We start from the raw sequence: 11,015 nt of genomic DNA on the forward strand, positions 1-11,015 counted from the left end.
CCCCATCCCCCCCCCGCCCCCGCCAATCACAAGTCCAGGTTGTCACCTGTGCTTCTGACCAACTTGCTGTTGACCACAGCTTCCAAGGACCCCCTCGGATTGATCCATTTGCTAGAGTGGCTCACAGAACTCGGGGAACATTTCACCCTCTAGACCATGGGTTTATTATATGAGGATATACCTCAGAACAGCCAGGTGGGAGAGGGCGTAGGCTAAGGCGTGTGGGAAGGGCCGCAGACTACCCGACTCTCTGAGCCGGCCACTCTCCCCACGACTTTTCCACCCAGGAGCTCCCGCAGCTTTCCCTCTGGATGTTTATGGGGCTTTGTGAGGCGAGGGACTGAAAGTTCCAACCCTCTCACCACAAGGTTGGTTCCTCTGGCAACCAGCCCCATCCTCAGGTGCTTCCAAAGGTCACCTCATTCACAGGACAAAGGACACCTGATCACTCTATCAGGTAGGAATGCCCAGGCTTTCAGGAGCTCCATCAGGAACCAGGATGGAGACCAAATACATATTTCTTCTTGTAAATCACAAAAGCACAGCAGGCAGCTGACTGCCCAGGCCAGAGATGAGTCCCAGGTGGGAATGTGACCCAGGTCCTGGAATCCCAGCTGCTGTCAGGGGCCTGCCCCAGAGCCAGCCACAGGGTGTGGGTGGAGTGGGGGGGGGGGGTCCTGCAGCAGGAGCTGGCTTAGGGACTGTGGGTGCCTCGCCAGAGTCAGAGGTAAGGCCTGGCAGGGATGGTAGGGCCTCAGGGCCAGCAGGAGGCAGGCCTGGCCTGGAATTGGTAGGTCTCTCCACTAGATGGCACTCACAACCTAACTTTCCCTCACATTTTTATTCTACCTGATGAAAAATTGCAATATTTTTATACGGTTGAAGAGCACAGATAGGACTATGACTTAAAATTCGTCTAGTTGATTTACGTGTTATCATACTTGGGTTTCTGTCACATTTTCAAGAGTTGTCAAGCTTCCCCGCCCTGGGTATCGGGTGCAAACATGCCCCACCTGACCTCCCCCAGCCAGATGAGTCCAGGGGAGGTGATGGAGTCTTCCTCCCTTAGGGCTCCCCCAACGCTGACTGTACCCTCCCTCACTGCCCACACCAGGCCACTTTCCCTGGGCAGCCTCCAGCTGCTGCGCCCCCTCCCCCCAGGCCTTCAGGCCTGTGCAAAGGGGAAGAGGACGGCAGTCCTGGAGCCTGTCAGAGCCTGGTGCCTAACTGCTGTGCTGGATACAAAGGGAGCTCTCCTTCCTACAACCGCATCCCGGCCTCCCAGGCCCAGGTGGCTGAGATGCTAACACCCGGGCCAGGTGCCTGTGTGGCGGGCAGCTCACGGGCGTGGCTTTGGAAGCCAGACGGCCTGGGTCCTAGCCCTGAACCTACCACCACCTGGCTCTGTGTCCTTTCGGACCTCCAGTGCCCTTTTCCATGAAGTGCCACTGCCTGATGGGTGTTCTGAGCACTGCGGGAGGCAAAATGAAGGCCTGCAGAGGGGTCCCGTCTTAGTTCCTGGGACCTGTGACCGTTACCTTATGGTGGGACCCCCCAACCCCCCACCAGTCAGGAAATCCTTGTAAATAGCTCTGACCCAGCTGAGGAGCGGGCACCGTGGAGACTTTCCCTGTCTGGTCCTTGGGCACATGCTCAGTGCCTTTCTGAATTTATGGCGGGGCTCTGTTGACTTCCACCTTTTCCTTCTCCAGGCTCAGGGCCCCTCTCCCAGCCCCTCTTCCCTGTGCCCAGCGCCCCCACCCTGAGATGGCAGGTGTTAGCTTTGATCAAATCATTGATACCCCTCCCCTGGGAACTGACTTTTAGGCGCTCAGACCACATTCCACTTGCTAAGACCATTATCTCCCCCCCTCCCACCTTCCCAGGACCCAGACCCGTCCAGAGAATTCTCCGCCCAGAAAAAGCCGGCCTAGAGTCCTTTAAAACCTCTGACTCCCTGTCCCTGGGTGCTGGTGCCCATCTGGTATCCACATGACCTGATAAATTTATAATCCCTCACCACACTGGCCTCATGCATCCCTCCTTCAGCAACCCAACAGCAGGGCCCTGCCCACCTCACTGTCCTTTGTTCTCTGTCTTCTCTGCAGAAGCCTTCACTCATGGTCTACAGTCAACTGAGCCTCAGTCCCCCCCGCGTGCCCCCCCCCCAACACACACATACGTGGGATCGCTCTGCCGCCGCCTCCCTGGCACTGGCAGTGGGTGAAATGCCTAATGGAACCGGGCTGCGGGACCTCCATGCAGGGCCGCAGCAGGAGGCTCTCCCTGCCCGTCAGCTCCAGCTGGTGCCTCCTGGGGTCCCAGGATGGACAGAGCAGAGGCCAACGCTGCCTGCCCGGCTCACATTCGCTCCTGGGCTCCCAGCGGGCGGCTTGCTGCCGGCTGGCCTGAGCCTGGGATGATCCACACTGTGCTGGTCACCTTGTCCGGTGGTTGGGTGCCCAGGCTGCTCTGAGACCCCAGGGAGGCCTGGCAAGTCAGTTCACAGCCACCACTTCCCAGAGGAACGCCTCCCACGGACACACTGGTGGATGGGACTCCAGACGTCAGGCACTGTTCCCATCCACGTGGGCGGCCTCCTCAAGCCCTGCCGCTCTCCCCGAAGGCCTTCTCTGTCCCCAGGGAGCCGTCCCTGCAGAGCGGCCAGATGTGCCAGCATCAGCTCCCCAGGGAGCAGCTCCCAGGCATGGCTGCTGTGTACCCTGCCTCCTCACTCCCTGGGCGAGCGAGACATCTCTGAGGCCTGCTCCCCACCGTCTCCACAGCGCCCGCTGGAACTGAGTCCCGGTGCCCAGCTCCCCACCGTCTCCACAGTGCGGCTGGAACTGAGTCCTGGTGCCCTGCTCCCCACCGTCTCCACAGTGCGGCTGGAACTGAGTCCCGGTGCCCTGCTCCCCACCGTCTCCACAGTGCGGCTGGAACTGAGTCCCGGTGCCCAGCTCCCCACCGTCTCCACAGCGCCCGCTGGAACTGAGTCCCGGTGCCCAGCTCCCCACCGTCTCCACAGTGCGGCCGGAACTGAGTCCCGGTGCCCAGCTCCCCACCGTCTCCACAGCGCCCGCTGGGAACTGAGTCCTGGTGCCCCAGCTCCCCACCGTCTCCACAGCGCCCGCTGGAACTGAGTCCTGGTGCCCAGCTCCCCACCGTCTCCACAGCGCCCGCTGGAACTGAGTCCCGGTGCCCTGCTCCCCACTGTCTCCACAGCGCGGCTGGAACTGAGTCCTGGTGCCCAGCTCCCCACCGTCTCCACAGCGCGGCTGGAACTGAGTCCCGGTGCCCAGCTCCCCACTGTCTCCACAGTGCGGCTGGAACTGAGTCCCGGTGCCCAGCTCCCCACCGTCTCCACAGTGCGGCTGGAACTGAGTCCTGGTGCCCTGCTCCCCACCGTCTCCACAGTGCGGCTGGAACTGAGTCCTGGTGCCCTGCTCCCCACCGTCTCCACAGCGCGGCTGGAACTGAGTCCTGGTGCCCAGCTCCCCACTGTCTCCACAGCGCCCGCTGGAACTGAGTCCCGGTGCCCTGCTCCCCACCGTCTCCACAGTGCGGCTGGAACTGAGTCCCGGTGCCCAGCTCCCCACCGTCTCCACAGTGCGGCTGGAACTGAGTCCCGGTGCCCAGCTCCCCACCGTCTCCACAGTGCGGCTGGAACTGAGTCCCGGTGCCCTGCTCCCCACCGTCTCCACAGTGCCTGCCGGAACTGAGGCCCGGTGCCCAGCAGCAGCCCGCTCACAGCACACCCTGACCGCTCCCTTCTCCATGCTCTGCGGGCGGTGCTGTTAGGGGCAGAAATAGAATATGGGACCAGCTATAATTGTAAGAAATATTGACCATGCTGTTAACTGGGGTTGTTTTGTTCTGATTAAAGAAGGCACTTTCTAACCTGCTGGGAGTTGCACGTGGGACCTGGGAGCTCACCTGGAAATGCAGCCCATCCTCCCCATCCGGGAGCTGCCTAGTATCAGGGAAAGACTAACAACCTTGTTGCAGAAACCAGAGGGGCCAGCCCTTTGCAAACCCTCAGTCCCTTGCAAACCTCCAGCCGCATTGCCTGTAAACTGTAACCATTATACCCATTTTTCATACCCATTCTGATTCCTTTTGCCTACTTCCCCATGTGAACTTTGTCCTTGTACCCACATGAGCAGCTGGCTTATAGAGGCTGGAGAGCAGATGTTTGTGGATGACCTGCTGCTCTCCCATGCTGCCGGCAGGATTGTAATTAACGTTCATATGTGACCCAACCCTGTCTGATGAATTGGCTCAAGTATGACAGTAGTCTGGACCCTTGGCTGTCTGGCTTCAGTGCCTCCTATAAAGGGCTCGGAAGCGGCTCAGGCTCTGCTTCCCAGGCCAGAGGGGTGTCAGGCAGAACGCCACATGCCCGCCTGTACCGCCCGTCCCTCTGAGCAAATGCGCTCAGGCACCTACGGGCTCAGTAACAGTCACGTTTCAAATCAGGGAGCTTCAAGAACGGTTTTGTGACTCTACTATGATAGCAATTCTTTGGTTAATTATTCCTTCACTATGATGGGGAACACAAGACATTTTTGGGGGGCTAGCAATCTGAATCTGTGCCAGTAACCTGCCTTCCAACGCACACTCTTACTAGCCGATAATTAACTCCATTTGTGAAAGGATGTAGGAGACTAGCAGCCTGACTCTGTACCTAGTTAATCAGTATCCCCAACGCACATTCCTGTTAGCCTGTAGTCACTGCCCCTTCCTTAATTATCTGGTCTTGCAAGACCTGTTTACCTAAATACTCCCATTTTACAGAGGCCATAAACCATGAACCATACACAACCCCCGGAGGGGGTTATCAGCACTGGCGCCAGGCCAGGCCTTTAGGTGTGATCTCATGGCTCCCATCCCAATACACGGGGCTTTTTGCAAAGCCCGCGAAAGGTCGGGAAGTCTGATCCATGTTTGGGGGACAAAGAAACCAAAGGGTATAAAGAGGAAGCTTCCTCCATATTGGCTTGCTCAGGATTTGGAAACAGGCTCCCCTGAGTCACGGTACTAGCACATCTGGAAATAAGTGGGGTTTTCCTGTGTCTCCGAGTACTCCTGTGTGTATTTTCCGGCCGCCTGGTAAATTCTGTAACAACTGTACTGCACGCAGTTCTGTTTGGAACTCATGCTGCAGCTTTGTTAATGCTCTGAACTGCTGCCGCCACCTGTTTGCAGATCACCCAGACTTGGGGTTTGGACCTTCACCCTAAGATGCCCCAGTTGATTGGTTTCTTCCCTTGTGTTTACTGTGAATTTAAAAATCTATCAAAAGCTAATTACCCACATGATTGGATTTTCTAATTTCCCCCAAGTTCACCATATCCTCTAGATTTGACCCAAATTTCCGAGTTGTGAAAAGTGATGGAGTTTCATGAAGGAGCTCCGCCTTCCCAGGCTCAAGGCACAGCAATACCCCCATGGGGCCCCAGGGCCCGCCTACCTGGGCTGATCTCAAAGAGGTGCTTCCCCACATCCTCAGGGCCAGGAAGACGCTGGGCCACCTGCGTCCCTTGCAGAGAAATAAGTCCCTAGAGAGACAAACACAGACACAGGGGCATGAGCGGACTGGGAAGGACTTGTGTGCCAGGTCTGCGGGGGAGGGAGGGTGGGGCCCTGCGGGTAGGCCTGGGTGCCAGGCAGAGTGCAGGGCTCCTCAGAGTGTCAGGCTCCCCAGAGGCCCTGCACGGTCCCCAGTGGGTGGGCAGCACACAGGGGCTCTGCCCACAGGCACCGCCAGCACTGCCCACAGCTGTTACTCCCCTGGTGAGGGAGGGAAACCCATGTCTGGAGGTGCAGGGGACGGGGGGGAGGGAGGGAAGTGGGAGCAGGCTCCCCTCAAGCAGAGGGCTCCCTGTTCCAATGTCCTTTTTCTGGTTGAAGAGGGTCAGGGAGAGAAAGGTTGGCACACAGAACTGGGCGACGTCGGGTAAAGGAGCAGCAGATTGGTGCAACTCTAGCCTGCCCCTCCTGGCCAGGGGTGACCATTTCACTGTGTAATGGACGTCGGCTGTGACACACAGGGACCCAGCACACCGGTGCCAAGTGCGGTGCCAAGTGCCTGGTATACCTGTGGGGTCAGTAAGTAGCTGAGCCAGGATTTGAACCCTGTTAGGCTATAGGGATGGAGTTGAAAATGGGTTTGCCATGGAGAGAACCAAAAATGTGTAGTCAAAGCCACACGCAGTCTGAGTTGGGCAAATCTGAGCATGAATGAAAGGAGAAAGCCCTCACAGAGATCAGTCACTAACAGAGAGGAGGGGAGAGGAGGGTAAAGGAGGCCCAGCCCACTCTCTAAGCCTGAAATCTGGTAGCAAGGCTGAAAGGTGCCCGGAAAGAGCAGGGCGTCGGAATGGGTAGGCTGGGTTCGAGGCCCAACCTTGCACTTCCTGGCTGTGTAACCTGAAGCAGACCATGTAGCTTCTCTGAACCTCAGTTTCCACATCTCTGCAGCGGAACAGTAACTCCACTCCTCAGGGATGTTGAGACTCCAGATTCCTGCTCAGGAGTCCTGCTCCGATGAGGCGCTGCTTGTCATAACCACCTGGACTCCCCCTGTCCCCACTCACCAGGCCAGGCCTCCTCTGCCCCTTCTCTATGTGAGTGACCCATCTCTGTTGAGGCCTTTCTTCATTTTGTTCATGCTCAGAATTTCCCAACTCAGACTTTGTGTGGCTTTTAAACGTTTTTTTATTAAAATGTTTTATTTATTTATTGAATTTATTAGGGTGACATTGGTTAATAAAATTATATGTTTCAGGTGTACATTCTATAAGACACCATTGTATATTGTATTATCTTTTCACCACGCCATGTGTGGCTTTGACTACACATTTTTTTGGCTCTCTCCACTCCCACCACCTAACTGCCTGGGTTCAAGTCCTGGCTCAGCTATTTGCCAGGTGTATGATCCCAAGCAAATGGAGTACTTCTCTGAGCAACCTCCCAATTTCCTTCTTTGTGAAATAGGAATAAAATAGTACTTTGTGGGCTCTTATGAGCATTAAATGAATTAGTGCCTGGGAAGTCCTGGGAGCAGTGCCTGGCACATTGTAAAAGCTGTGTGTTTGCTAACCAACCCCAGCTATTATTTTGTGTCAGGGCTCCATGCTGGGCAGGGAACAGCTTCCTGGTGTCTGCACTTGCCCAGGAGAATGGCGTGGCCATCTGCTTTCTCCACGTGGCCTCCAGCCCCCCTCCCACTACACATGCTCACAGAGCACTCCTCTCCGCACCCCCAACCTTCCCAGGCAATTCCTGGCTTTGACGGGGTGACTGAAGCCTCCACACCGCTGCCACGTGGCTGCCGGAACCTTGCACCCCAAGGACACAGGACATTCCTGTTCTCATTTAAGCAACATAAAGGCGAATGACATGAATACCTGTGGTTGCTTGCTTTAGAGAAAGTCAGCAATAAGCCAGAGAGCCAGCTAGTAACTCTTGCATCTGAGTTAACGGTTACTTTCTTTCTAGGGAACGTGGGCTACTGGAGATAGATCAGAACCGTGGCCCAGGACAGAACCATGCTCACTAGAGGGTGTGGGCGAGATCCATCCCTGGCTAATGGGATGGGTCTCCGGTGTTTGTGTTTTGGTGTCTCTGTATAATCCTGGGCACGATGCTTCTTTCCCTCTGTGTCTCAATATCTGTCATCCATAAAAGGGGAGTGACAATATTGATATTGACACCACTTTCTACTACAGCTAAATGAGAAAGCAGCCAGAGCTACTGTTTATGGAACTTGGACTATATTCCTGGCTCTTTGTCTAAATTCTTGGTTTAGAATTAAATTCTAAATTTAATCTTACTATAGGTCCCATGGGGGTAGGTACTGAGGAGACAGAGGGAAGCTAGATAGACAGGGATTAGGACCATAGGGGTGGCGGGGGGCTGTGGGGGGAGTGAATAAATCTGGGAACCCAAGTATGTGAAGTTACTAAGGCATCCCAACTGGGTGTGGACAGAAGGGCACGTGCAAGAGGCAAACTTAAAAATACATGGATTGTTGCTAAGACAAGCAGCTTACAGAATAACCAATCACAAGGCAATAAGAAGTATAAACCAATCCCAAGGATGTTGCTAAGGCAGAATTCTTCAAAAGACCAACCAGAAGCTAGCAAGACATGCATCTGCTCCTAGATTTAAAAACGCATGCTTCCTCTCTCCCCTGCACGCTAGATGCTTGGGTTGATGGCAGGGGACATGCTCCCTGCACCACATGGCCATGTGGGACTCAGCACATGGACTAAAGGACTTTAACACCCACTGTCACATGGGGCGAAGCTCTGGACCCTGGCCTGCTCCGGCACCTTCTCCAGGACTGGCTTCTCCCAATAAGCTTCAATCCCACTTCATTCTTCCATTTTGAGAAACAATGAACTCGGACTCAAACACCCCACATTTTGGGTCAGTACTACTATCCCATGTGCCTGGATGAGCAGAAGAATGTGGATGTGGGAGAAGCAGCCTCATGTCTCCCTGCCAGGAGGTGAGCTGGGGTGTGCACCAGCTGTGTGCGATGCTCCTCACACTCCTGACAGCTTTGTGTGCAAGAAGCCGCATGGAGAGCCAGGCTCACCTCTCTCTCAGGAACCCGCTGTGGCCCCCACCACTGCAAGGGGCCCTCAGAACTGGCTCTCAGAGCCACCCAGATCCCTCCTGCCTCTCATGGGTCAAGGGCATGGCTTTGGTCCCAGCCTTCTGCTGGGGTACAGGATCTATAAATATTTTATTTTATTTATTTTTAAATATAACATTTTTTAAAAAATATATTTTATTGATTTTTTACAGAGAGGAAGGGAGAGAGATAGAGAGTTAGAAACATCGATGGGAGAGGAACATCGACCAGCTGCCTCCTGCACATCTCCCACTGGGGATGTGCCCGCAACCCAGGTATATGCCCTTGACCGGAATCGAACCTGGGACCTTTCAGTCTGCAGGCCGACGCTCTATCCACTGAGCCAAACCGGTTTCGGCTATAAATATTTTAAAAGTATAGATTCCGATACAGGCTATGTTCATCTGAAATGAGCCTTACTGGACTGCAATCAAGAGCTGGCGGGGCTGTGTGCCTCCTAGAGGCTCAGGGGAGATATGGTTCCCTGCCTTTCCCAACTTCTGCAGACTTCCTGCATTCTTTGGCTCCTGGCCCCATCCTCCATCTTCAACGCCAGCAGTGTTGCATTTGAAATTTCTCTCTGACTCTGACTTCTTCTCCTGCCTCTCTTTTCCACTATTTAGCACCTTGTGATCACACTGGGCCCACCTGGGTAATCCAGGATATTTCTTTATGATAAGTTCAGCTGATTAAGCACCTTCCCGTCTGCAACCTTCATTCCTTCTTGAATAGCAGCGTTCACAGGTTCCCAGGACATGGGCGTCTGTGGGGACCATTATTCTGCCTATCACAGTATAACTGGAACAATTTGGGCATGTGAATCTACTTCCTCCAATGTATATTTTATGAAATACAAGTACAAACCAAGTATTTTTGATGAAAATTTTTTCCCTTTATTAAGGTATTATAAATGTGTCCTTATCCCCCCATTGTCTGCCCCCCATTCCCCCAGTCCTGCCCTCACCCTCACCCACTGTTGTCTGCGTCCATCGCTTATGCTTATATGCATGCATACAAGTCTTTTGGTTGATCTCTTCCCCTTATCCCCACCCTCCCCTACCTTCCCTCTGAGGTTTGAGCATCTGATCGATGCTTCTCTGTCTCTAGATTTGTTTTGATGAAAATTTAATGTCCAAATTGAGATATGCTGTAGTGGATTCCAAAGACTAAATATTTTTAAAGATGTATCTCAATAATTTTATATTGCTTACATATTGAAATGGTAATATTTGGATATGTTGGGTTAAGTAAAATGTATTATTAAAATAAAAGACAGAAAACCCAGTAGAAAAATGGATTAAAAAGTATGAATAAGAAATAAACAGAAGAAATACAAATGGTCAATAAGCCTGTCATAGGCTTCTTAATTTAAAAGGGCCGCTAATATATAACACTGGCAGAGAAAGCAGAGATGAGCATTCTCAGAAGCTTTTGATGGGATGTCAGTTGCAAGCTTCCATCCACCCTCCTGGGTGTCACTTTCCCATCTGCACAACAGAAGTGAATTGCATTTGCCCTTGGGAGCTCTCTGCGAGGCTCAAAGGAAACCGTGCCGTGTATTCAACAAGTATCTACTGAGCTTCTCCTACATGTCAGGCCTGAGGACACAGAGGCAAACAGACAGATGAAATCCTGACCCAATGACCTCACATTCTACAGAGGAAGGCAGTCCAGTGAGCTCCTTGCCAACCATCAGGCACTTTACAAAAACAATGAAATATTTTCCCCTGAGGATCTAACACAAGGCCGAGTCCGTGTTCATTCATTCATTCATTCATTCATGTAGCATCACATATGTGTCAGGCCCTGCCAGGAAGTGGGAGAAGAGAAATGATAAGACAGACGGGGGCCCACCTGAATGAAGCTTACTGTTTAGAATGGAGAACAGACATTAAACTAAGTGTTAGAAAAATAATAGTGGCAATATCTACAGAAGCAATAATAATTTATAATTAATGATGACTTTTTGGCTGGTTTGAGTGACAGTTTACAACTTAGTATTTGCTAAGTCAGTTCCAGCTGAGTGGAATGTATGAGGTCTAGATGTCAAAGGGCATCTGAGGGGCGGGGTGGACCCTGACCCCTGGCAGCATTCAACTCTGCCCCAGATAGTGCCGCCAGGGGCCGTGGCGGGCAGTCTCACACAGCCCACAGCTGCCTCTGCGGTGGGCGTGAAGCAGCAGAGCCAGGGGCTGCTTGCTGGCAGTCCCACCACTTATTTCAGACTCCAGCGCTATGGTAGCCGACCCATTACCCTAGGCCTGATTCCAGCCCCCAGTTCCCGCCTCCGAATAGAGACGTCCAGGCAGCCTCCTCAGGCCCGGGACCCACGGAGCACTCAGGACAGCACGTGTGGTAAACGCAGCCC

General features: G+C 53.5%; 1 pseudogene; it reads right to left on the reverse strand.

The window, feature by feature from the left end:
• Window positions 1-5,429: 5,429 nt before the first annotated feature.
• LOC102418655 overlaps window positions 5,430-11,015 on the reverse strand; it is a 40,338-nt pseudogene continuing 34,752 nt past the window's right edge.

Source organism: Myotis lucifugus, unplaced genomic scaffold, assembly GCF_000147115.1.
Source record: "Myotis lucifugus unplaced genomic scaffold, Myoluc2.0 scaffold_1633, whole genome shotgun sequence".
In the NCBI taxonomy this organism is placed as follows: Eukaryota; Metazoa; Chordata; class Mammalia; order Chiroptera; family Vespertilionidae; genus Myotis; species Myotis lucifugus.